Source organism: Haemorhous mexicanus, chromosome 2, assembly GCF_027477595.1.
Source record: "Haemorhous mexicanus isolate bHaeMex1 chromosome 2, bHaeMex1.pri, whole genome shotgun sequence".
NCBI lineage: Eukaryota > Metazoa > Chordata > Aves > Passeriformes > Fringillidae > Haemorhous > Haemorhous mexicanus.
In genome coordinates, this window is record NC_082342.1 from 29,345,831 (window position 1) to 29,369,968 (window position 24,138).

The 24,138-nt window shown below is 44.0% G+C and overlaps 1 protein-coding gene across 10 annotated transcripts in view; it reads right to left on the reverse strand.

The window, feature by feature from the left end:
- NHLH2 (nescient helix-loop-helix 2) overlaps positions 1-24,138 on the reverse strand; it is a 50,413-nt gene that overhangs the window by 11,716 nt on the left and 14,559 nt on the right. For 3 of the 10 annotated variants that reach the window (XR_009485270.1, XR_009485271.1, XM_059838069.1), the window contains exons 3-8: positions 20,799-20,889; positions 18,174-18,202; positions 16,205-16,452; positions 15,137-15,316; positions 11,522-11,580; positions 9,925-9,999 (exon numbers count right to left, since the gene is read on the reverse strand). The gene's annotated coding sequence lies outside the window, so the exon portion shown is untranslated. Of the gene's footprint in view, positions 1-9,924; positions 10,000-10,731; positions 10,904-11,521; positions 11,581-15,136; positions 15,317-16,204; positions 16,453-16,807; positions 16,892-18,173; positions 18,203-20,798; positions 20,890-24,138 lie in introns of all 10 variants that reach the window. The other 7 variants (XM_059838073.1, XM_059838072.1, XR_009485272.1 and 4 more) reach the window with 6 other exon arrangements.

Here is a 24,138-nt window from a genome sequence, read left to right on the forward strand (position 1 = left end):
TAGATTTATTCCAAGAAGTCATTCAGGCTGAACAAATTGTTTTTCCTATCAAAATGTTTCCAGGGAATACAATCAGGTGTCTGAAAAGCCATTCGTTTCCACAGAGATGTACATATCCTAGGCTCCATCCCTGTGCAGACTTAATGTCCTCCAACAGCTGCTTCTCCCTCAACTTCCAGAGCACTGGTTCTCCAGTTCTGAGCATGTGGAAGGTGGTGTTGGGTCTTCTGTGTCTTCAGTCATTTCCATTGACCACCTTCTCCATTTCACTGAGGTTATGTTGCACTGGTGTCCTGATTTTTGAGATTCTCGCTGAACTTAAACCAGCTAGGTCACTAACTGCTGGATGTTCCTCTCCTTCTATTCCCATAATTTTGAACTCTGTCTTTTGGTGTGGGCTCCACAGTTGGTTTTGCACCCTCTTGGAGATGTTTCCTTGTATCTTTCTCAATATGAAATTGTTGAAAGCCCCTATTTTCCCTTTTGTTTCCCCATGCTGTTATTTGTTATTGTTCATCATAAACTATTCTCAAACTACCTAGTTAGGTGGTCCCTTGTTTGAAAGGGAGACATCTTAACAAGACTGGCTGGTGAGGACTCAGTCCAAGCGAAGAACGCAGCCTCCCTGAAGGATAAAATAACTTCTGTTATCTTTTCAGGATTTCCTCATGAACTCAGACCATTTCTATTTGTATGTATGACAATTCTTGATGCTTATAGGAGCTCTACTGAAATATCCTAGGGCAGTTACTCGTTATATATATGCATACATACGTATTCAGATAGGCACATCTGTAAGACAGCTTCTTTAGATTCTTCTCAGGTTCCAGATTTTCTGCTTGTCTTCTCAAGAAAAGTCCACTTTAGGGCTTCAGTTAAAGATAAAATAAATAAAGCAAAACAATTGCATGTCTAGGAAATTTCATGTTTTAATTGACATTCTAATTTACTCCTTCTTCTGTGGCCTCTGTGTTCATGTCTGCAGGGTTAGTGTGAGACATTTCTGGATAGGGAGTCTGGATTTTTTCTGGAGTCATGATTATGTAAAATTACAGCATCCCCTTAGAAAAGTACTTTTAGCCCTCATGGTGTTGAGATGAATTTGAAACTGTGCCTGGAGGGTGTTAGACACAGACAAGTATGAATGTGCATGAAGAGTACTGAGGTCAAAATTCTACAAGATACGAACTATCTTGCATCATTTTGATGGGGCACAATTTCGTCGTTCACAGTTACTGACAAGATTTTTAATAAGACTAGAGTTGTAGTAGGATGCTGTAAAGCACTTGAAAGCCCATATGGCTTAGCAAGTGTATGAATTTCTAGGAGGTGAAGAGTGCCTGATGTTGAAGGCTGTGGGATAGAAGATGTTTCCATTTCTGCATATTGTAGTTAAATGTTCAGCTCTGTGTAGCTCCACTTCAGCAGACTTTCTTATCCCTGCCAGGGCTGTGCCCGTTGCCCTAAGAAACTCTCACTGAATGACTGGAAAGGGACTTTTTACAGGTGTAGTGACAGGACAAGTGGGAATGACTTCAAAATGAAAGAGGGTAAGTTTAGATATTAGGAAGCAATTCTTTACTCTGAGGTTGGTGAGGCACTGGCACAGGTTGCCCAGGAAGCTGTGGATGCCCCATCCCTGGAAATGTTCAGGGTCAGGTTGGATGGGGCTTTGAGCAGCGCAGTCCAGTGGAAGGTGTTCCTGCCCATGGTGGGGGCATTGGAACTAGGAGATCTTTAAAGCCCCTTCCAACCTAAACCATTCTATGATTCTGTGAGCCAATTCAAACCTTTCTTCACCAAGACTCAGATGTCAGGAGCTTTTATGCAGAAGAACAGTCCCCTGCCTACCTCCATGAGGTGGCAGTAACTAATGGTGCTCTGCTAAACCGAACAAGCTCACACTCTCAGGTCTGCTGATGCTGTCATTCTCTGATCCCAGTGTTTGGAGAAATTTCCAAGGGAAATATTCCACAGACTGGTGGTACTTAAAGTCTCCATAGGGTCATTTACAAAGCATGGCATCTCTGGGTCCTTGGTTCCAGAAAAAATGAAACCTCTGACCTGGTTTTAGTCTGTAAACAACCTTGCTTGCTATTGACCATAGTTTGCTTGTATTCAGGGTCCAGGTTTAAAGAAATAAAGTTAATCTTTTGGCTGTCTTGAAGTCCTTTTCTGGTTTTCTCAGGTAAGGTATCTCCACTGCTCACTTTCTCCAGAGTCTCTTAGAATGAGGGCTTAGTTGTGAGTTGTCTCCCTCTGTGTAGTGAGCGTGAGCTTCCTGACCACTGCTGCTCTTCAGTATTGAGCAGAAGATAATGCAGTTTGATTCACCACTCACTTAGGGTTGACAGATGAACTGTCCAGTCTTTTTGTGGCAGTTTAGGCTGCTTTCATATCCAGCTGTCTGCCTCCTCCACCAGCCACAAGTTATTGCTCCTGTGACAGAAAGTCTCAGCAGCTTCAGTTCATCATCTGGTATCTCAGTGCTTTTAAGCTAATGCACCAAATTTCACCATGGCAGAGCCACAGGAGGATGCACATTCCCATCTGCCAATTCTGCAAAGGGAGTAATGGGAGGAGGGTCACCAGGAGGTTCTTAAACTGCTACTGTGGGGCTCATCAAAGCTCATCTGTCGGAGCACTAGAGTGAATCAAGTTACTGGTAATTGAGATCAGTATCACTGCTCTGTGCCTGAGCAGACTGCAGCTTGCGGGGTATGGAGGCTCCAGCTCAGCCCTGGGTCCTTAGAGCCTTAGGTCCTAAAAGAAAAAGTCTTTGCTTTTTTTGATGGATTCAAGACTTCATGACCATATCCATATTTTATATGCTATAGCTGGAAAATGAGTACGCTGTTCATTCAGAGCTTGTCATCTCAAGGAAAATTACAAGATGGGTCACAGAAGGAAGCAAATTATGGACTGCAGCTAATAAATGGCCATTTACTAGGGCTGCAAAGACTCGGGAGATGGAGGGTCTTCCAAGGCTGCAGTTTCACAAGCAAAATTAACATTGCTGCATGGAGCTTGACAAGTTTATTCAGGCTCTTTATGCAAATCCCTCAAGAGATCTCCCTTTTTGTGAAATGTGGGAGCATGGGCAGGTAGCTGGGGACTAGAGAAGAATTAGAGACTACAGATTGAGTCAAGCAAGGCTTGGTTTTGTCCCTGCTCAGAAAGTTTGGAGGGAGACGACTTTAAGGAATGTAGCCTGGCTCTGGAAGTATGCCTTCCCAAAAACTCAGCCTGGCTCACGGTCCATTTGCAGGAAAGCAGGAGGTGGGCCTGCACCTGCTGTAAGCACAGAGCAGGGTCACCCGTGTGGCAGGTGGCTCCAGTCCCTCTTATGGCTGCTCAGGCATTTCCCTGTGACATATCCCTATAAAACCCAGAGGCATCCCAGAGCCTCAGCAGAGACTGAGACTTTGCCATGGTGCAGACACTGGTGCTGGGCTCCCCCTCACCAGCTGGACTGCTCTTCCAGCAGCCAGGAAAAGCAATCATTGGCAAAGGTAATGAGATGGAGTCAGGCACACTATGTAAATACTGTTTGGGCTACATTCATAATCCCACACCATGAGCCATATTTCCATGAGAGAGGCAGTCTGGCCCCCTTGGATAATTTTAATCATTTCTGACATGAAGACTTCTTCTCCTATTTCATGACTTATTTCCCCAGTATCATTTAAATGTATTAAAACACTGTTAGTGTAGAAAGTAGGCATCATGTTAGCATAATATCTAATCAGAACTAGTCTGCCTGTCCCCGCAGGGTTTATTTATTTATTTATTTAGTGTCTGTTTGTGCTGTTTTCTTGTTAGATTGGAAAGCCCTTCCTTGACATACTCATTTGTTCTGCTGTGTAATAGAATAGGATTCTTCAGAGCTGCTGACATCTGCTTTATTTTTGAGATCTGCAACTCTCAGCCCACAAAGCAACAATGATAATAATAATAGAGATAATAATAATCATAGTGCTAGGAAGCCTGAAAAGTGAAGTTAAGCATGAAGAGGAGAAGACAAAAAATGGATGAAGAAAAGAATGGTGTGGCAAAGAATGCTTTGATCACTGGGAGTGTATTTTTATCAGCCCTGATTCTCCACTGATTTACTCATGCTTTATGATTGCACCGCCCTGTGGACTGCAATTAATTTCATTGTGACTTGCAATATTGCAAGGGAGAAGGGATCGGACACCGTGGTGTGTGTGATCAGGACACTTGTTCATGGGTATATTCAGCTCTGCTCTCACTCAAGTACATTGCTTTGATTTCTCAATGGCATTGCAGTATTGATTTTGAAGGGAATTAGTTTCTTCAGAGCTCCTGAAGATCTGGCCACTGTGATTTCTCAGGGACTTATTTAGCCTCCTCCCCCACAACTTTATCCTCACATGTCACAGCTGAAATAATTGGCATTGCACTATATCAAACTGGCAGGATGCAGTCCTGAAGGCTGGGGGAATCAAATCCAGAGCAAGCCTTGACAAAAAGCTTCATGAGGAAGAGAGTTGTTGGGCTAAGCGCTGTCCAAAATAGTGCCTGACTGCACACTCCAGGTCATCTTGTCTGAATCCTGTTCTGTACAAGACTTTCTACTAAGGAGAGGAGACCGTGCTGCAAGGAGGTAAATGGCAAGAAAAGATATGAAAAGGAAGGAAAGAAGAAAGGAGTAGGAAAAGGGGAAGGAGAAATTACTAAAAAAAAAGGAAAAATGAAAAAAGAAAAAATATTCTTAGCAGTATGATCAGGTCATGCTGAGCTTTGAGCATCCTTGAGGGTGGTGAACTTATGTGAGTGTGTTAATCTAAGTGGTTGCCACACCATCCCCTAATGTAAATTATTCACACTTAGGAATTCTGCATGATTTTCGACTTGAGAAGGAAACAAAACTTAGGACTTGTGGTATTGAAAAGCTAGTTTCTAAAGACAAATTTCAAGGCTGATCTCAATGGTTGTGGCTAGTTGATAGGCAGACAAACCTATTGCTTGAAATTGGTAAATTTACCTCATCCTGAGCAGCTGAGAGTGAGTGGCTCTCCTGCGCGTTAGTCTAAGGTCTTCTGTAGTAAAAAGAGGGTGGCTGAGCAAGTACAGAAACCTAAAGAAGTCTAAATAGCTTCATTAGCAAAGGCACAAAACCACCCAGGCCCAGAAGCAAAACTCAGGCTCGAACATTTGTTGCCTTCCACCTTTCAGAATGACAATCTGGGCTTAAGACTCTCACTAATAATGGCTTTACCAAGTCCCACTACTTCTGGCCCAGAGCTTGGGTGTCTTCAGAGCCTCCAGAGCACACTATTACTAGCACTGGTAGCATTGTTTTTTATGCCAGACATAGGTGTGACATCTTGCAAATATTGGTGGGGTCACCCTTCTGCTGAGTTCCTTATGAATATGACATGCAGACATAGGGTAAAACAAAATAGGAAATGGGCTTATGAAACTAGAGATGGAAAAGATTTATGAGGTCCCATCTGCTCCCTTCTTCTCCCATCATATGCTTATCAAGCATCATACCTCTCTTACTGTTTTGCCTGGTTTTAAATACTCTAGCCACAGGATTTCTGTGTCCCATGGAAGGCTTTTCCATCTACCAGCAGCTCTCATATGCTCCAAAGGTGCTTCAGGAGACCTTCTCCAGCATCTCACCCTGTGTCAGACCCACAGAGGATATGCATGTTCTACAGCTTGTCTGATTTGCCACTATTTGAGCTACATCAACCTGTGGCATCTCTCAGACATTTAGAAGCATTCCATTCCATTCCATTCCATTCCATTCCATTCCATTCCATTCCATTCCATCCCATTCCATTCCATTCCATGTGACTATTTTCTTTCAGGAAGCACTAGCAGGAGTGGTCTTCCTGGGAAGCTGATGGATTCTTACACTTCTCATGAGTGACACTGTGCCACCAAGCTGTACCGGCCAGCAGAGTCCCTCACTGCCATCGGACTGTGCTCACCACTCTTTCACACATCATGATTCAGGCCTGTGGGAGCGGCCACAGGCTCGCTGGCAGTCTCTGTCTTTCCAGGTCCAGATCACATTTTCCTTCTGCTATGTCCTGTAGGCCTTCTTGTTTTGCTCCTTAATGCAGTCCCACAATACTTTCCTTGCCCTTGTGAATAATCACTGTCTCTGCTCTCCACTGGTTGCTGCCAAGAGCTGCTCTTCCCTCAAAATAAAACTGTTCTTCCCAAATTTAGGATTATTTCTATTGTTCATCAGTTTCTCTTTGCAGTTTGCTCTTGTGTCTGTGCAAATCAGGCATTTACAATTAGTTCACTAGGCAAAAAGGCTTGTACTCCTTAGTGAGGCAATGTACTCCTTAGTGAGGCAAGGCACTCCTTAGTGCTTGTACTCCTTAGTGAGGCAATGCTTTTGAGTTTGAGAGCCAGAAAATGAAGCAATAATACTTTTCTTGCCCTGTTGGTTAAATAAGACTTAGAAAAGCTCTGAGAAATTTGAATATGCCAGTGGTTCTTGGCATAGGAGAGGCTGGAGTGGGCCACAGTCTCTTGAGGCAGGTGGGCTAAGTGTGCAGAAAGAAAATGAGCTGCAAGATCAGGATGCAAATTTATAGCAAAACATTGAGTTTGGCTGAAATGGAAAAAAAAAAGAAAAAAAGAAAAATTAAATAAAAGTGGAAGGTATATTACCTCCACTGAAGGGAGGAGTAGCCTTACGGCTTACAGGCTGGCTAATGGGACTCTTGGAAATGAGAGCAGGTGATAACAGGCTGTAGGAAAGTACTTTCTGGTGAGATAAAGTACTTTCTGGTGAGAGAAATCTGCTACCTTTCCCAGTTTAACCAAATGGGAAAATATTATCTAAAGAGCAAGAACAGAGAGCTCTGTTTGATGAGAGACATAATAGATGTCATTTCAAGAAGAATCCTCACAAGCACTGTTAATTACCTATCCAAGCACAGTGGCTCATATTTTTATACCTGAGTGAATAAAATTAATCTCAGATCTTAACATCTAAATAAAAGTGTCATTTATATCCCACAGCAGCTAAGACTAGAGAATTTATGGATGTACAGGAGCTCTAAAGATAAGGCCCTATTTGTTTCAGTGTGTGTCTTCATTTTTGGGAACTTAACTATAGTCACCCAAACCAAGATGTTCTGTGCTCTGTTCCTATGGATATGATCACGTAATCCACATCAATTTAGCCAAAACAGAGAAATCAGCTACTCAGAATTTCTCTCAGACACCCAACATGCCAGTTTTCTTGTACTCCTGTGTCATGTCATTATGGGATATTGATTTCCATTACCGTGTATTTCAGAAAATTCCCTGGGTAATGCTCTGGTGATTTGCTCCAAACAGGGCACCTCAGTAATATTTTGGCAGGCAGGAGAAACTATCAAGCAAAACCCTGCCAACCCAACAGACCAAATTGAGCCCACTGCCCAGTTCCTATTCCTCTTGCAAAATCTCTGAGGTGGAATTGAACCGGTTTTCATATTTGTTCATGAATCAAGTGAGATTCAGGATCATTTGCTTAAAAATGCTGTGTCACATGTTGCCACCTCTCGGTGTGATAGCTCAGTGAGAAAACACTGCAGTAATAATGGTGCCCTCCAGCCCTGAGGATAACAAATACCCAGTTCTGCTGGGAGATAGATGCATTGGTAATTAGCAAATGTTTGAACATGCTGCGCTCTGCCAGCTTATACCCAACCTGATGCTAGGCTTCCCATTTACGTTTTACATCTGTCCTTGCTGCTGGTGAGGAGCCCTTAAGCACCTCCTGATCAATGTCAGTAAAGCCATGGTACTTCTCTTAAACTACATCAGTTGACAAAATATGGGAAAGGTAGTGGAGAGCTAGGACGTTTGATATGAGCTCCAGGTGGACTCTTAACAGAACCAGAACCATCAATTCTGTCATAGGTTTTGGAGTTGTTATCCCAGAAAAAAAATGTCATGGGAGCTGGCCATGAGTACCAAACTTGTTTAAACACCAAACACTATTGAAACTCTCACAGGAGAACAGGAAGACTGAAAAGTAGACAGAGACACTGATGTTTAGGGGGGTTGTCATTCTGGTCCTATAAAGTCATAGAACATTCTGCTTTTAATTGAGTAAACAGAACAAATTTTATCTGAAACAACACTTGCCTTTAGACATGACACTGCTCCGACAGTCCTGGAACTCAGCTCTTTCTACATGCGTGATCCAGATTCTGTTCATTTCAACAATCCCACACATGATAGCTGGACTCAGCCTTCTTAGAGCAATTTTGTCCCTCAGCTAGTGACACTAATTCAGTGTCACTGCCTTACACTCAGAGAGATGCAGGACACTCCTGGTGATGACAAAGGTTCAGAGGAATAACCAGTGTGGTCAGGGGGATTACATTAGACCTGATCAGACTGCCATGAGATTACTTGTTATGTTGCCTTTTCAGTTTCTTCATTGCAAATCAAAGCAATTTTATTGTTGCAGAAATATTCCGTGTGACTTTTTACAGGGGTGGCTGTCCTGGTTCAGGGCAAATTTGGGAGAGAACCCCCAAAGGGCCCCCCTAGGAAATCGGATTCTACCACCCCTCCCCCAACCGGTCCAGGAGAAAATACTTCCTTGGAGAAAAGTGGAAAAAAACTATTTATTAAACAAGAAAACTTAATATTAAACAATAAAACCCCTTGCTGCTCCAAAGGAGATGACACACCCAGAAAGTCCCCTCCCCAGATTCCAGTTCAGCTCACTCAGTCCCTTATCAGTCCCTCCGGCGCTGGAAATGCCGTGGCCCAGGCCCGGCCCGGCCCACCGAGGCGAGCTGCTGGTGCTCTTATGGTTGTTCAGTCCAGAGCAGGTGTGAACAGGTCCAGAGAAAGGGGAAAAAAGGGAAAAAAAGCGCAGTCCAGGGAACTTCTTTGCCTCAGCTAGCTAAACTAACTAAAAAGCAAGGAAAAAAAGAGCCCTGTCCCGCCGTCTGTTCATCCGCAGAAAACACACAGTCCAGAAGCAGGAATGTGTAGGAGTGAGTTCAGCGTCTGAAAACAAACTGCGTGCCTCCTCTCCCCCCCTCAATCCTTGGAGCAAGTCTTAAAGGTGCAAAACTTACTATTCAGCATAAACGGAATGAGACGATTGGGGATAAAAGCATCATATAGTCAACCTAGGACAGTGGCTGAGAATAGAAGATGACTTTGTGCCTTCTTCTTCCTTGAAGGCATCTAGAAAAAAATACTTGCAGAGGTGTAGTTCAGCATCTTCTTGGCTTTCTGATTTGCTTCCTTTCTATGCTTCCTTGAGGACAGGTAAATAAACCTTTCTTTTAAAAGGACTTATTCAGAGAAGAAACCAGGAAATCTGACATTTCTGAAAATAAGGATTTGGGCTGCAGGCCATCTTCAGGATTTGCAGAACTATTCTCTGAATTTGATAATGCTCATGGCTATTTTTCTTTGCTGAAGTTTGGATTGTTGTGTCAACAAGAGTAAAGGTCAATCTATGAAGTAATGTTAGATATCAGTGGGGTCAATATCCTGTTTTGAATGTTCCACAAAACTCCAGGAAAGAGAGATCGTGCACATGACTAATCTTTATGCATCATGAATACAGATCAGGTCCTCTCTACCCACTTCTTAAAGTAGAGGCAGATTAACACCTTCTTGAGAGCTGGTCTCAAGTAAGCCCCACTTCAGACAATCATCAGTCCCCTGCCCTCACCCGCCTCCCCTGACATCAGACAGGTACCATATTTAGGAAAGGATGATTGTCATTTTGGTATTTAAACTACATATGGTTTACTATGGTTAACTTCAGGTGCTGGCAGTTACCAAATTTTCAAGTTGTTCGCTGTTCCTGAGAGCAATTTTCAAGGTCGCCTGAATCTCCATGTTCTGAACATGAGCCATTTTCCTCGCCTGACAATGTCCTCACAATGAAGGTATCATACTCACCATTCTTGACAAGCGTCCTGGGAAGGGCTCTCTAGGGACCAACTCCCATTTGCTGAGATGTGAATTCATTTGTGTCTGTAGAAGAACAATGGAAGGGATAAAGATGAGCTATTTAGCAGGAGTCTTGGTGCCACTGACATGCCTGGAGTGGGTTTTATCTCCACTAATTTCTGGTGTCCCCACTTCATCTGAGATAGTTCCTCCCGGCTCCCTTTATGCTCACTGGAGAAGACACGATGATGATGTGACACATCTTGCCTATTTTAGATGTTTGTGGTAGAGGAATGTGAAATACTCACCAGAAGGATCTGTTTCTCCCCAGTAAGACTAGTTCAGACTAGAGATGCTGGAGATGCTCAGCACTGATAACATAAATCCCACCCCCAGCTTCCAAAGAGGCCCATGCAAGTCATATACATAGGTCTGGCCTTCTCCCCAGCTGAGATTCTGCACCTTGCACCTCCACGCTGGGCCTATTCATTTTCAAATCTGTTCATACTGGAAAGAAATTTCTATTTCTTCTACAACTGACAGCAGCAGAAATAATGGACACCCTTGCTACAAGATTTCAGAGAGGCTCTAACCTGTCTCCCTACCAAAGTGATGGTACAAACACCAATATTTTTTGAGACACTGTTGGGATCTTAATCCAATCCTTTGTCCTACAATTCCAAGACCTCTTTGTGATTTCTTTGGTTATTTGGCATTTCCACAAGGGTCTTGGAGAGACCCAGTTTTTATAAGCATTGTACAGACATAGGAGTTCCTGCTGTGAAGAATTTCAGCAGTTTTGCTTCTGTCAGTCACCTCCAGGCTAGTGAGAATGTCCAGACGATGTGCAGGTCCTCAGAGGTAAGCTGCAGGTGAGGCAGCTCCTCTGGCTCCATCTCACATCCCCAGAGGATGTCCACAGGGTAGCTGCAATCCTCTTGGTGGCATGGAGCTGGTGCTGCACTTCTCAGATTGTACCCACTCTGGCCTGGGGAGAGGTGAGAAGCTCTGATTTCTGTTTAGAGCCCTTCTTACATCCTTACAGAGAGACCTCGTTTGGCCTGACTGACAGCAAGGAGGGGTCAGCTGTCACAGGGGCAGAAGTGCACAAAGGCGCATTTACTGCACTTCCGTGGGCTTTCCCTTGGATTTGACCTGATATTTTTACACTTCTATTCCTTGATCTCTCTCAGCCTCAATCTCCACCCTCAGAACAAGACAGACTTGCAGGCAGTGTAAATAATTGCTGCTCCACCCAAGGCAGTCCCCCAGAAATCACAGCAGCTGCGGACCCTCTTCTCACCTCTCCTTCTTTCCTTTCTTTCCCCTGATCTCTTCACTTCTTTGTCTCCCTCCTCCCCACTTTTTCTGTCTTTGTTTTTTTTACCCTGTTCCCTCATGATCTCCCTCTGCCTGTGTCTCTCAGTCCCTCTCCCCAGCTCTCTCTCTCTGGAGACAGGTCTAGTGGCCTGGTTGCCATCTGCTGCCTGGGTTGTTTTTTGTGTGAGTGCGTGCGCCTATGCGCGCGCGCGGGTGCACGTGGGGCTTTTTTTATGAGGTTGAGATCAGATGGCATCTAATCGATCGTCATGGTCTCCATGGTTACCTGGGTGACAGAGTAGTTGGGAGAGACACATACTCCAGCCTGGGGCTGTCAGACCATTCCTGAGAGAAATATTAAAAAAAATTTAAAAAAGAAAGGGGAAAAAAAAGAGGAAAAAAAAAAAGAAAAAGAGAGAATAAAAATCAAAGCTCTTCCATCACACTTTACACATTTACATCTTCCTCAGATCCAGGAAAACGTAGCCTGAGCTTCTGTTTTACATCATCACCCTTTGACTTGGCTCGAGGAGGAACAAAGCAGACTTGTTTTTCTTTCTGCATGGAACAGGCACAAAAGTGAAGCACATCTTTGGGAGAAGCTTCCCTTTCCCCTTCTGCTTCTCTGAAAGGTTTGATGTTTTACCTTTTTTTTATCCCCCCCAGTCACTGTTGTAACCATAATGATTATTTTTATTTTTCTAAACTGGAATTGGTTAGTCTCTTGAATTGACAAAAGGCAATTTCCCAGGTATTCTGGGAAAAGAATTACAGTCTATTAGTATGAGCAGTATCTTTTTCTCCCTGGCCTCAGCCCCTAACACTAGACCATCTTCAGCACTTGTAAAAGATCAGTCAACCTGTATATTATTTTTCGTTTGGAAGCAAGTGAAGAGTGATCCTAAGGATGAATTGTGGAATTAGGTGAGTTTCTTGTATTTAAAAGCAGATTGAATCAGGCATGGCAACATCTTGGTCCATGGCAATTAGTGTGTCAGGAGCACGGGAACTAAAACCACGCAGTGCAGAATATGAACCTGCATGAATTAGGGGAGGAGAAGGATACTGCTGCATTTCAAACAATCCCATTGTGGCAGATACTCCTCAATAACAAGAATTTCACAAAGTTTGCCTATAGTGAACCACCCAGGTACACCCTGTCTGGCTCGTTATATACATATTCTGCCTGGTCCAACACAAATCTGTGCTTGATTTGACCTCAGCATGGCCCCCAAAAGGCAATCAGGTTACATCTTCTGTTGTCTGGCTGCAGCCAAGGCATTAGTGCTCATCAAAGCTCACCCATTGCAGTGCTGGGGCAGCTGCTGCCTGGCCATGTTCCTGCTCATGGTAGAACACAGGGCTTTGGAAATGGCAAATGTAAACACAGCCAAAGGGAGAGAATAGCAGCAATGAGCATGGCTGTGATGGGCTGAGAGGCTGGTGACCCATCAGAGTTCTCCAGAGATCCAGAAGTGTTGACTTAATGCTGCTAAATATGAAATGCACCTGATCAGAGCACTTCTGGACAAACAAAGATTTGAGAGCTGGATATGCTTTTACTTTTATCTTTCCCAGTTCTGAATTAAACAGACTTTTAGTTGGAGCCTGTGGTCTTGCTTTGCTTTTTTGCCTTCCTGGTAGAAGCACAAGGTGCCCAAGTTGGGTCGCTCAGTTCAGGCTGCAGATAGGCACTGAGGATGGTATTAAGTTGTCTAAGGGGTGTCATTGCCGGTGACATCCTATCCAGTGTGTGTATGCACCACCCCCAAAAGGCACAGGTCTTAAACTGTGCTTATGTGTGATCTGCCAAACTCCTTTGTTTAAAAAAAAATCCATGATCACGCCTATTTGAATTCTGATTCTGCTCCCTCCCAGCAGCATAACATCTCTGCTTATAACCAGCAGGGTGGGAAATCCTCTGCTCTTCAATATTCCCTGATGTTAAATAACATGGGTCTCCTAGATTTTCATACTGTACAAACACAAACTAATTAAAGTCATACAAATACATCCTAGGCAGAGAATGAGAATCTCATCACTTGAGGGAAGACCGCTGGCTTCCATGTCCCAGGGAAAGCTCCCTCACAGTTTACATTGTTCTTTTTGCAAGGGATAATTTATGGTAAAGCCAGTTTCCACTGAAACAGCAGACGTGCACAGAGAGGGGAAAAAAATGTAAACACAACAGCATCTTTGTGAATGCAGCAAGGTGTTGGTGCCTGCCTCTGCATGCTCCATAATATATTAATACACACTGGCTGGCCAATCCCACTGGAGCATTCAATCATGCCACATTATAATAGAATTTAATGGAGTTGACAGCTAAGACCTAGTTGCTGGAGACCTTTGCAATGAGGATAACAATTAATAAAGGAAAGCACCATAGATTTTTGGAGAACCTCATAAAAAAGTAAAATATCGACATTGATCATGGCATGCAAGGATATTAGACACGTAAATCGAGCTATTGCCTTTATTTATTTATTTGCACATCTTTAATATTATAGGCACAGGTTTCCCCAAGGCCAAAATGCAATTTCTCTCTCCATTTCTCAGCAGGAGCTTTTCATCTCCCTATTCACCAGGTTTTGAATTGCACATTTAATAAGCGATAAAGAATTCCTGTCTCTTTTCCTTGGGCTTTCAGCTCACAGTTTTTCCCTCCCTTCTGTCTTGTGATGGAAACAACAATCCCCTTTACCTGGCAGTAGGTTGCTTGGGGATGTGGGGGTGGTGTAAAAGGGGACCTGGAGCCCACAGGGAGTGTCTGCTGGGACTTCAGTGTCTGCTGATGTGCTTTGTATGCCACGTTGCACTGGGTATGGTAAAGAGTGCATGGGATCAACATAAAAAGAGAGAGAAAGAGTCTACAACACTGTCTGTAAACCAGCATTTCCCCATCTGCCTCACCAGAAATTTTTTGGTAGGAGGAACAGCTTATGTCTTCATAAGCTGCCCTCATCCCCGTTTGGGAAGAGACACTCTTTACCCTTCATGGGATATTGTAGTAATTTTAAAGAATCAATCCTGTGGGTAAACTGCACCTAGCTCAATCCTCTCACTGATGGAGGTGGCAAAAATTTCATCAGCCTGCAGCTGGGAGCATTGCTGGGCTCCCACAGGCTCAAATCTCTCTGGATTTCCTTGGCTGCGCTCAGTTAACACACTCCCGAATCAGGGCTGGCTCCTCGCCTCAGAGAAGTCCTGGACAGCATTTCCAAGAGCATTTAGGTGTGAATTGGTACCTGGTGGGATATTTAGAAACACACAGGCTCCTCACTGCCCAGAGGGGCTGCCCAAGCCCCTGATGCTCACAGTCCCTGCATCTGTAAATGCCCATGTAGCACTGGAGAGCTGCACTCACAGAATGACAGGCTTCATCTCCTTCTGGCTTCAACTTTACACCACTACAAGCCCATTCATCTCACTGGGCTTCCTCTTAACTTCCCCTGATGAACACCAAGGACAGGATCAGCCCCAGATGAACCCAAGCTTCTGGTAATGTAAAGGTCCAGCTTTCTTAAGTTAGACTCAGTGGGATCCTTGTGGGATCCTTCCAACTCATGATTGCTTCAAATGATTCTACAAGTCCAGCTGCGCAACCTCAGCTGCCCTGCAGCTTGGGGAATTGACCTCACATCAAAGCCCTTTGGAGCAATCAGGAAAAAAACTGAGGGGTCAAATCCATCCCTGGTTTAGGACTGTAGAGGCTGATGGTATTATAAAAGGGATGACTTTAGCATCATCTTAAGAAATTTAAAACAACTGAACAGGTACTTGAATAGGCATGGTGCAATTGTAAAAAAGGGATTAAATAATCAGATACTTCCATTTTATAACCAGCTGCAGTAGGCTTATTTCTTGTCAGGTAAATCAACCTTGTTTTTCTTTCACTTACCTATGCACAGATGCACTTCCTCAGGACAGGTGACGTCTTGCTTGGAACAAAAGAGGCCATTTGTCCATATCACAGCAGCAGCGACTGCACCGTGTCATCTCATGCTCTCCTCCAGCAAATTGAGTTTGTCAGTGCTCAGCCACGCAGCTGAGTGGAGTGCTGCATGATGCCTCACCTCTCCTGGGAGAGAGAAGTTGGCATAAGCCATATCGTAATGGGATCCAGAAACAAAGAAGCGTGAATGAAGTGCTAATTGCATTCATAAAGACATTAACAAAGGAATTAAAATGGCAGAAGCTTCCTTTCCCCCTCAAGGTTCATATAAACAACCAAAATTATATTAATAATCACTGAGGTTTACACTACTTTGAAGGGATTATACCCTGATAGGGCATCAGGGCTTGGAAAGACCATTTCAGTGGTCTTTTTATGGGATTCTGTATCAGACATGAGACACTCCACTGCTTCTGTTTATCCAAATTTGTTTTTTTCTTTCTGTCTTTTCTCTTGTCCTTAGGCTCCCTTGAAAGAACAGGAAGACTGCTCATTTTCCCCTGAAACTTTTAATATGCCGTAAAAATAATGACATCGTACTAAAACCTGTAAATTTTCCTAAAAACTCCCCAGCAAAAAATGACCTCAGAAGTTTGGCCAATGGCACAATTGAAGTTTCTTGTATAAAATGGCCTGAAACATCCTACCTAGGTTTTTAATCTCATTCATTCCGCTTACTTTTCCATGGAAAAAGGAAAAAAAAGTCATGCTTTCTGCTTTTTTCTCAGTCAGTTTCTACATGATTTAATCCTTCCATTACCAAACTCCACTACTCTGTTCTTATTTGCATTGCTACTACTGAGAAAAAACATTTCCTGTTAGAATTCTCTCCAATCAATGGGGTCTTTTCCCCCCCATGAGAATAGTACTATTAGCCTTAAACATGGAAAGAGCTCATTTCACAGATCCTAAATTCTGAGGCTACTTTAAATCGCTTGTATCAGCAGAATGATAGCTCTTGCTTTTTCAACTACTTAGCTGTATTTATCACACCTCTCCAGCTCCTGCACTCACCTCCTTTCCACCTGCTGATGTGGGTGTTGTGGTAATGACAGCTACAGCTAAAGTCAGTGAAACAGTTTGTTCTGTTCACTAATCTTCAGTCACTCATAACTTTCTAAAATGTTTGTTCTGGAGGCTGCAGTCTGCCTGTTTCTCATGGCCACTCAAAGGTGGATTTCTCTAGGAAAGATGAGTCCAAGCCATTCAGAAGTTCTGTAGAAGGAAACACTTCTATCACCTCAGTACTGAAGCTGAAGTGCCTGAAAAGGCACCATGCATGGATAAGAGGACCCTGAACCAACACAGGAAGGTTGCCATCCCTGTGTGTCTATGTTTGTTCCATCCCCTGCTGAGGCTCAGGACTTGTGAGTGCCAGGATTGGTGTTTCCAGTTCTGGAGGGCAGAAAGCAGGGAGAATTAGGGAGCACATCAAGGGAGATGAGATGGGATATGCCACAAACACCTGAAGGAACAAAGCTCAGACCTTCAAGCATGTGGGAGCTGTGTGGGAGCGTGGGGATGGGGTCCATGATGGGGTTATGCACCTGGCTAATACCCCAGCCCCTTAAAAGGATCGGAACCATTCAGGGAACTGTCCTTGTTTCACAAGCATACCTCTTTCCATGGTGTGCACAGTTCTTTCCATGAAAGCCAGATTTGGGGTTGTTAGGACAATGAGTAGGACAACTGGAGCTCAAGCTGAAACAATGGTGGGGTTGTTGGTATTAAATCCTAATTCTGAGGTGGATTTAAAGCCTGTAGACTCTCCCACACTAACATGACATCTCCCACTCCTCACTTCCCCCTCTTCACTTCCCTTCTTTACTCCCGAACACAACAAAATTCCTCAGAAATAGACTCATAGACCATCATTTGTCCTTTGCCCCTGTCCTGTCCCCCACAAGGTCCTGCCAACACCTCCATGGACTCTCCATTTGTGGGGCTCTCCTGGCACCTACTGCACTGCGTCAGGAGCTCCTGAGGTTATGTGCTAAAAGCATCAAGGAAGGAGTGATAAAAAGAGTTGGTGCTAGGATGACGAATGAGCAATGCTCCCACATTAAATGCAAAATCTGAAATTAAAGCAATTTTCCATGTTTCAGACAGCTACAGGAAAACTGGTTACCAATTGGCAGCAGCAGGAATTTTCAGGAGGTGCTGGGAGTCAGGATGGGGCTCAGCTATTCTTCTCATCTTAGTATCCCCAGCTCAGGAAGGAAACATATCCCTGGCTTTGATTTCAGTGCAGGTGAATGGAGTGCAAGGGCAGCCTCAGCCCAAGTCTTGTTTCCAAATAAATGAAATGTGTATCTTCCACATTTTCAGCTGGGAGGTAGAAGGCTATCTCAGGAGTGAAGGCAGGTGCTGCTGAGCTATTTCCATTTTCCAGCTCTGCAACCTCAGGAACCTCTTTAATCCAAACCACCCGCCAAGCTCCATTCACTGGCCCTGAAGATCAGCCAGTGGATTTGGATTCATTTTTAGGGCTGTCTTTAATTTTTTTGAAGTAACTTGCTGGCAGATTTTTGGTCTCACCTGTAACTCAAGAAGAGATTTGCAAATCTCATTCTCACATTTTCAGCCACTTAAAGGGGCACATATCACCAAGAATTTAGGTTCTGCTTTCAATAGAGGAAACACAGGGGTAAAGGTATATGAAAAGAAAACCGGGAGGTTCAGAAATGCTTTGACAGATTTGTTAGAGATGAAAACATTCTTTATTTGATTTCTGCATTCCCTGGGGCAGTGAGGGGAACCCATATGCAATTGCATTGAACTAAAGTATGAAAATCAGAGAGCGAATTTGACAAGAAGCTCCACCAAACCCACCCAGAAGCTCAGTGAAGTGCAAAATGTAAAGCTAACAGAGGAAAGAGTGGTGTAGCTCAGGGGCAGGATTTCGGTTACCGTGTTCTAAGGCGTTGGTAACAGGAGCAGAGATAAGAAAATACACAGAAGGTACAACCCAGTATGATCTTACCTGGGGGTTATGCTCCACAGAGTTGACAGCTATTGAGAGATGTCAAAGATAGACAGTGATTTTTTAGTCACCCATGCAATTTTCTAGAAAATCATGCAATTTTTGAGTCAATTCTCAGAAGGAAATATGCACACATGGACATGTGTGTGCTGCTACTGTCCAAGTGCCTTTTGGTGTCTCGCTTACTGAAATGCTTTCAATTAGGGTTTGGAAGTAGTTGACTCAGTCAGCCTATGTGACACTTGCCAAAGACAAAATTAGTTTCAGTCATTGATGGTTTCCTTCCAAAAAACCAAAGCATCACTCTCCCCTTCTCTCTTTCCCCTTTATTGTGAGAGACTATTTCTCAGGTAGGTGTCTAGCTGATTTTCAGTGTCATGGAAACTTCATCTGCAAATTCGTTAGAAACTCTTTAGTAAAGCAGCCTAGTAAAACAGATGATTAATATTGGTAAGCTCCTCATTTGCATATTAATTAGTCTCTGTACTCAACTAATTAAAACAGGCCTGCCTGTTTGTAGACTTTCTGAATTCCAGATTGTTGCTATTGCTCCCACGTAAGTGCATTTAGTGCAGCTAAGGCAGGCCATTGATACTACAAACAAGGCACCCCAAGCAGCAGTAGCAATATTTAAGGCAGTTAAGTCTACAAGGGAAGTACTTTCAGTGTTTTCTTTAAAAAAAAAACAAAAACAAAACCAACACTGATGCTTGAAATGGCAGGATATCATGACTAAGCAGTGCTTCTACTTCCCCGTTATGCTCTTGCAGAGCAGGACAATTCCAGAAACCAGACAAATCCAAGGCCAGAGGAAGAACAGCACTGCAGGGCACAAAGAAGCCCAGGCTGAGCTGCCCTTAAGCCTTGCAATACTTACTTTTCTCCAGAGATGCAGCCTAAAATTAAGCTCAGGCTGATGACTCAAGACACGAAAATTCGAGGTTAATTCTAACCTGCGTTCAGCTCTGGCAGAATTCTGTTCAGTCCTCCAAGGCCAGGGATGGAACTGGGGCTTGGAGTCCTTGCATGTCAGCTGGATTTGCCCTTGCAAGCCTAGTTCATGGCCCCACAAGCTCTGCAGAGATGCTGTGGGGGCCGGGCACTGGCTGAACTTTTATAGGTAAAGAGCTGCATTTTCCCCATCCCACATTTCCCTGCTGGCTGTGTGGATGGAACAACAAAGAAATTCCCCTGTCGATTCCTTGCCTTCAAGCTTTAGCACACAAAATGCAGCCCTCCCATCAGCCACAAAGTCCTCCTCCAACCTAGAGTCAGCCAGTGCTGCCCTCTCCAACAGGATCCTGCCTCCTCCTCCCTTTGCCTGCCTTGAGTACACACCGTTTTCTCCTCTGCCACCCGGGCCAAGAGGCACTCCCCTCATGTTTCCTAGCCAACACACCTGCTGGTGGCCATAACACTCCTCTGTCTTACTACTACCCTTCTAACTCCTCCTGCTGTTCTTGCTTTTGGACCTTGGCTCTTTATCTTCTTCACCTTCTCGTGCACCTGCTTTTTGTTCCTCCCAGCTGTTAGCATTCCCCACTTTGCTACCCCCACAGTTGTGCTGGACTCCTGTAGAACTTCAGGGACTGAGGATAAAACATGCAGGGCTGAGAGGCGCTTTATGATGTATATTTACTGCCATAAAATATTTTGCATGGCAGTGACAAGTAGGTTTTCTCAAACTGTCTGTGCACTGAGACTTTTCCTCACCCTAGCTGCCAATAGCAGTTTGACAGGTTTTATTATACTCCATTATTCACAACAAGCCAGGTCGCTGTGCCATATGCTGTCCAGTCCTGCTAAAGCTAACCATGTGCCCATGTTGGCTGCAAACCAAGGCTGGTTAAAACCTGCTCCTTTTTTGCATGCTATTTGTTTTGAAAGAATTGGAGACGGGCTTCATGTCAGATGTTCCAGTGTGTCTTATCGCACACTTTGCTCACCCTCAGCAGCCTAAACATCAAAACAATTGGAAAATATGGGATCCTGGTATGGTTTGGACCTGGGGTTCTTCAAGACACATGCTCTCTTCTGGAGCTGATAGAGTATAAGGCAGGAAAAGAGCCTTAAATGTCTCTGGGGCACTGGCATAGTGTTCAGCTTGGACTGTAGCTTTAGATATGGCTTCATGCACTGCTTAGTGGGACCCACAGCAAAGAAGAATGCAATGTTTCTAAGACTAAACCTGTGCTTCACCAACACCAGCTGTTTTAGAGGCATTGCAGCAACAGTGGTCATTGTGTCTGCATGTGGCTGGACAGACTTCCTAGTGCATTCTCCAAAGCCCAGCCTGCTCCAAGCCTGCACACACAGCTCCATAGCCCACACAACTTGCTGTTTCTTGCTTTTTAGCTGCTTTTGTTGGTCTGTTTTGTTTGAATGTTTGCTGCCTTGCCAAACCCTGCAGTTATCAACACACAGACCCATCTAGAAGAACATTTATTGCTGCCTTTCAAATCTGCCAGACTTTGGATCCCTCTCCTCATTGTTTGCATTGTTCTTGTTCTCAGATGGATGTTTTCCTTCCTCTTGCTGCATCCATTTAACTGATCCTTCTTGCTGCTCCCACAGCTTTTTCTTCCTAACTCCCCATCAAGCAAGCTGATGGCAGAGGCTACTTACAAGTGCACCCATTTCTGGACATGGCTCATGGCTCTTGTCTCTTTGAGTGTGCTGTCTGCTGCTTCTCTTGCATTGCCTTTGATGGTGTTTCCTGTTTTGGGAAATGAGTAAAAACGGAAAGGTTTTGCAAAGTGGTGCACTCCTTTCACCCTGTTCCATGACTATCACCAGCCTCTGATTTCTCTGATCATAATTACCAGGGACCCTTGTGGTGTGTGGCACTGTGAGGACCAGAGGTCTTATCTGCCCCACGCTGTCCATGCAGTGTCACTGTGATGGTACATGTGCATCATGGTGGCAGCCTCAGGCTGGAAAGTGTGTGTCTCCCATAGCCCACAGTGAAGGCAGACTTAGGTCTGTACTGATGACATGAAGTATGTTTCATTTAATTATATACCCAGATTTGCACTTGAAACCGAGTGTGAGGCCTGATTCTTGCATCTTCTCATAAGGTTCTTGATTTTCATAACATCCCTAATGTATCTCAGTTTCTAAGAGTCCAGCCATTTGCAGAAATTATAATTTTAATGCTGTGTATGAACATGAATTGTAACAGACTGCATACTTAATTTTTGTCATACAGCCAGGAAACTTCTTGCCACTGTATTTTTCTCTTCATGATGTCAGAAAACATCTATAGATGTTCTTCATTGTTTTCTGGCTTTATAGTCAAGGCCAGCAAAGCTCTCAGCTTCATTAGTCTCACAGATGGCACAAAGGGATTACTATCTAACTTTATCTTAGTGTTGAAGGACTTTCACTTTCTTGAAGTATTTTGGTATAGAGCTGGATAAGATCTACAATAACCTCTTTATCCTCACATATGACTAGGATGCTCTGGCATTCCCCCATGATTCCATACAATAAACTGAACACCAGCATCTCACACAGCCTTTGTTAGGCTGTCTACCACAGACCCAAGGTAAGCTCAGGGCACAGATGCCCAGATCTAGACTGAGCTGTACCTCTGCCTTATCCTGCCTTACTGGCTGGTTTTCCAGACAGTGTTGTAACCAGCTTTGCCCTAGCTCTGACCCCATCTCCTACAGCTTCTGGCTGAGCTCTCTGACCTCACTTCTTCTTGTTTAGGACAGTCAGTGGACTGTCATCACTCTGTCCTGCTCCAGAACTGTAAGACCACGTGGGTGAAAGTGCTGTTCTGTCTATGTTGAGGTCACCCTCAGCTTCCTGCCTGCCCTCCTTAGCAAAGCAGACCTTATCATGTTGCTCCTGGACAGGTATTGTGTTGGCACTGTCAGACACATCCTGTTTGGTCAACTCCATAGCAATAAAAAGCAGCCAGCTTTCCAGGATAATGGAAGGAGCCAACTTTTCAGGAGAAATGGCCCAATGTTGTTGTGGTAGATCTAGAGAGACAATTAAGTCATCATGTCTATAACCTTCAGGGAGATGTTGGCACCCAGCTAACCCTGCTCTAGTATACTGCACACATCAGGGAGATGTTGGCACCCAGCTAACCCTGCTCTAGTACACTGCACACATCAATACTGAAATTCTGCCTGCTGTTGTGGGTCTGCTCTTGACTCTTCTAAAACCTGTTGCTTTCTTTGAATCTTTCCTGAGATCAGGATATTTAGCTGTTTCAGGCACATAATAGGTTGCTGTTTCTTGTACAGAATAATGCATTTTCTACTATGAATTGCATTTACCTTCCACTTGCCAATGCATAATCAGCACATGGATGTATTTCTCCCAGCTCATTTTCCTGCTTATCATTTTTCTTAGTACTGCATGGCAGCTGGGTCAGCAGTCCAGCAGAAATCACATTGGTCATTGATCTCAGAGCAGAGTTACAATGGTAGCTGAATGGCAGCCTTCAGAGATGTGCCTCGCATATGTGAATCTCCCTGGTTCTGCTGTCACACTACAAAAAATCCTTTGCACTGGAAGTCTGTGTCATGTACCTTACCATCCATTATACAGCTGTGCTTTCTTTCTGCAGAAGAGATCCCAATGGAAAGTGAAATGGTGCTGTTTCTCCAGCATCTTCCACAGCTTCTCATGACCTGTATGTTATCCACCTAATCTCTTGAATTGTTCCTGTGGGATGTGTCCTGGATTATGATTTATTATTTGGCTTTCCTGCTTAATGAAAACTGTTAGCTCTGGAAAATACACATGTTCTTCTACATCAGCCATTGTTTTGATGCTGCTTTTTGTTCAGTTCAGCAGCCCATGATACTCTTTCCCCGAGTTTTCTCTGGGTTTGTGTCTTTGGGCAAGCTGGAGTTCGCTCAGTTCACAGGTAGGATCACGTGCAGGATCTTTAGTGAGGCTCACTGAGAGTTCTGTTGTTGATGTTTCTTCCTCTGCCTATGTTTATTCGGCATGGTATGTTTGTCTAAGCACCAATACACTGTAACTTCCCTAAAAGCAGCTCTCTCAGTTCTTATTGCACTGGGGTTACTGTACTCACCAAATGCATTGCAGGCTTCCCTTTACCATGGGGGTATGGGTGTGTTTACCTACAACAAGAGTATCTCACTCACTACTTAACCTTTTATTATGGTGAGATGAGAAAGGGATAGCTTTGACTTCTGTGTCCATGTGCCCCATAACCAATGATGATAAAAAAATCAAAGCAGGAACACTTCCTTGCAGGCTAGGGCACATAATTTTGAGACTTGAAGCAGACTACCCCTGCACCATTTCTGCAAGCTGCTTTCTTTCCACGTAGTCTCATTCTTGCTGTAGACCTCACAGGATTGCAGGCAGTCATCCTCTTCTATATTGCCACATGCTCACTGGGTAAGAACCAGAAAGGTTCCGGCTATAAAAGAGGTGTCCTTAGGGATGAAGGTGTCTTTTTACAAATAGCATTAAAATACATGTGCAAACTGACTTAGCAGTTCCTCCAATATTTCTTTCCCACTTTGACACAGTCTGCTACATCAGAAAAGATGTCTTTTGCTGGATCCTCAAAATCACTCCAAATGCTGCCCAAGGAACTGTGAGCCCTCAGCCCCAAACAACAGATGGATAGGTTTCAAAGGCTGGAGTCTCCACTTTGTCTAGCAGCTATTTTATTAGTGCCAAACAGATGTGTGTGCAAATGCCTCCTGCTGGAAGCAATGCCTTTGATCCCTGGTATCTAAACTACTCACTGGTGGAAGGAGTCAACAACCCAGGTTTAATAATGAGTTATTGTTACCCATTTCTTTCTTATTCCCTAGATCCTCTCCAAGATGAACCGATGGCTTTGGTAGATCACTTGATAGACAGAAACAAGACATTGGCAGCTTCTACACAATATCCCAGGCTACAGAAACTGAAATCTTCAACCCCTGTCCTTCCACCCTCCATGAAGAATGATGCAACA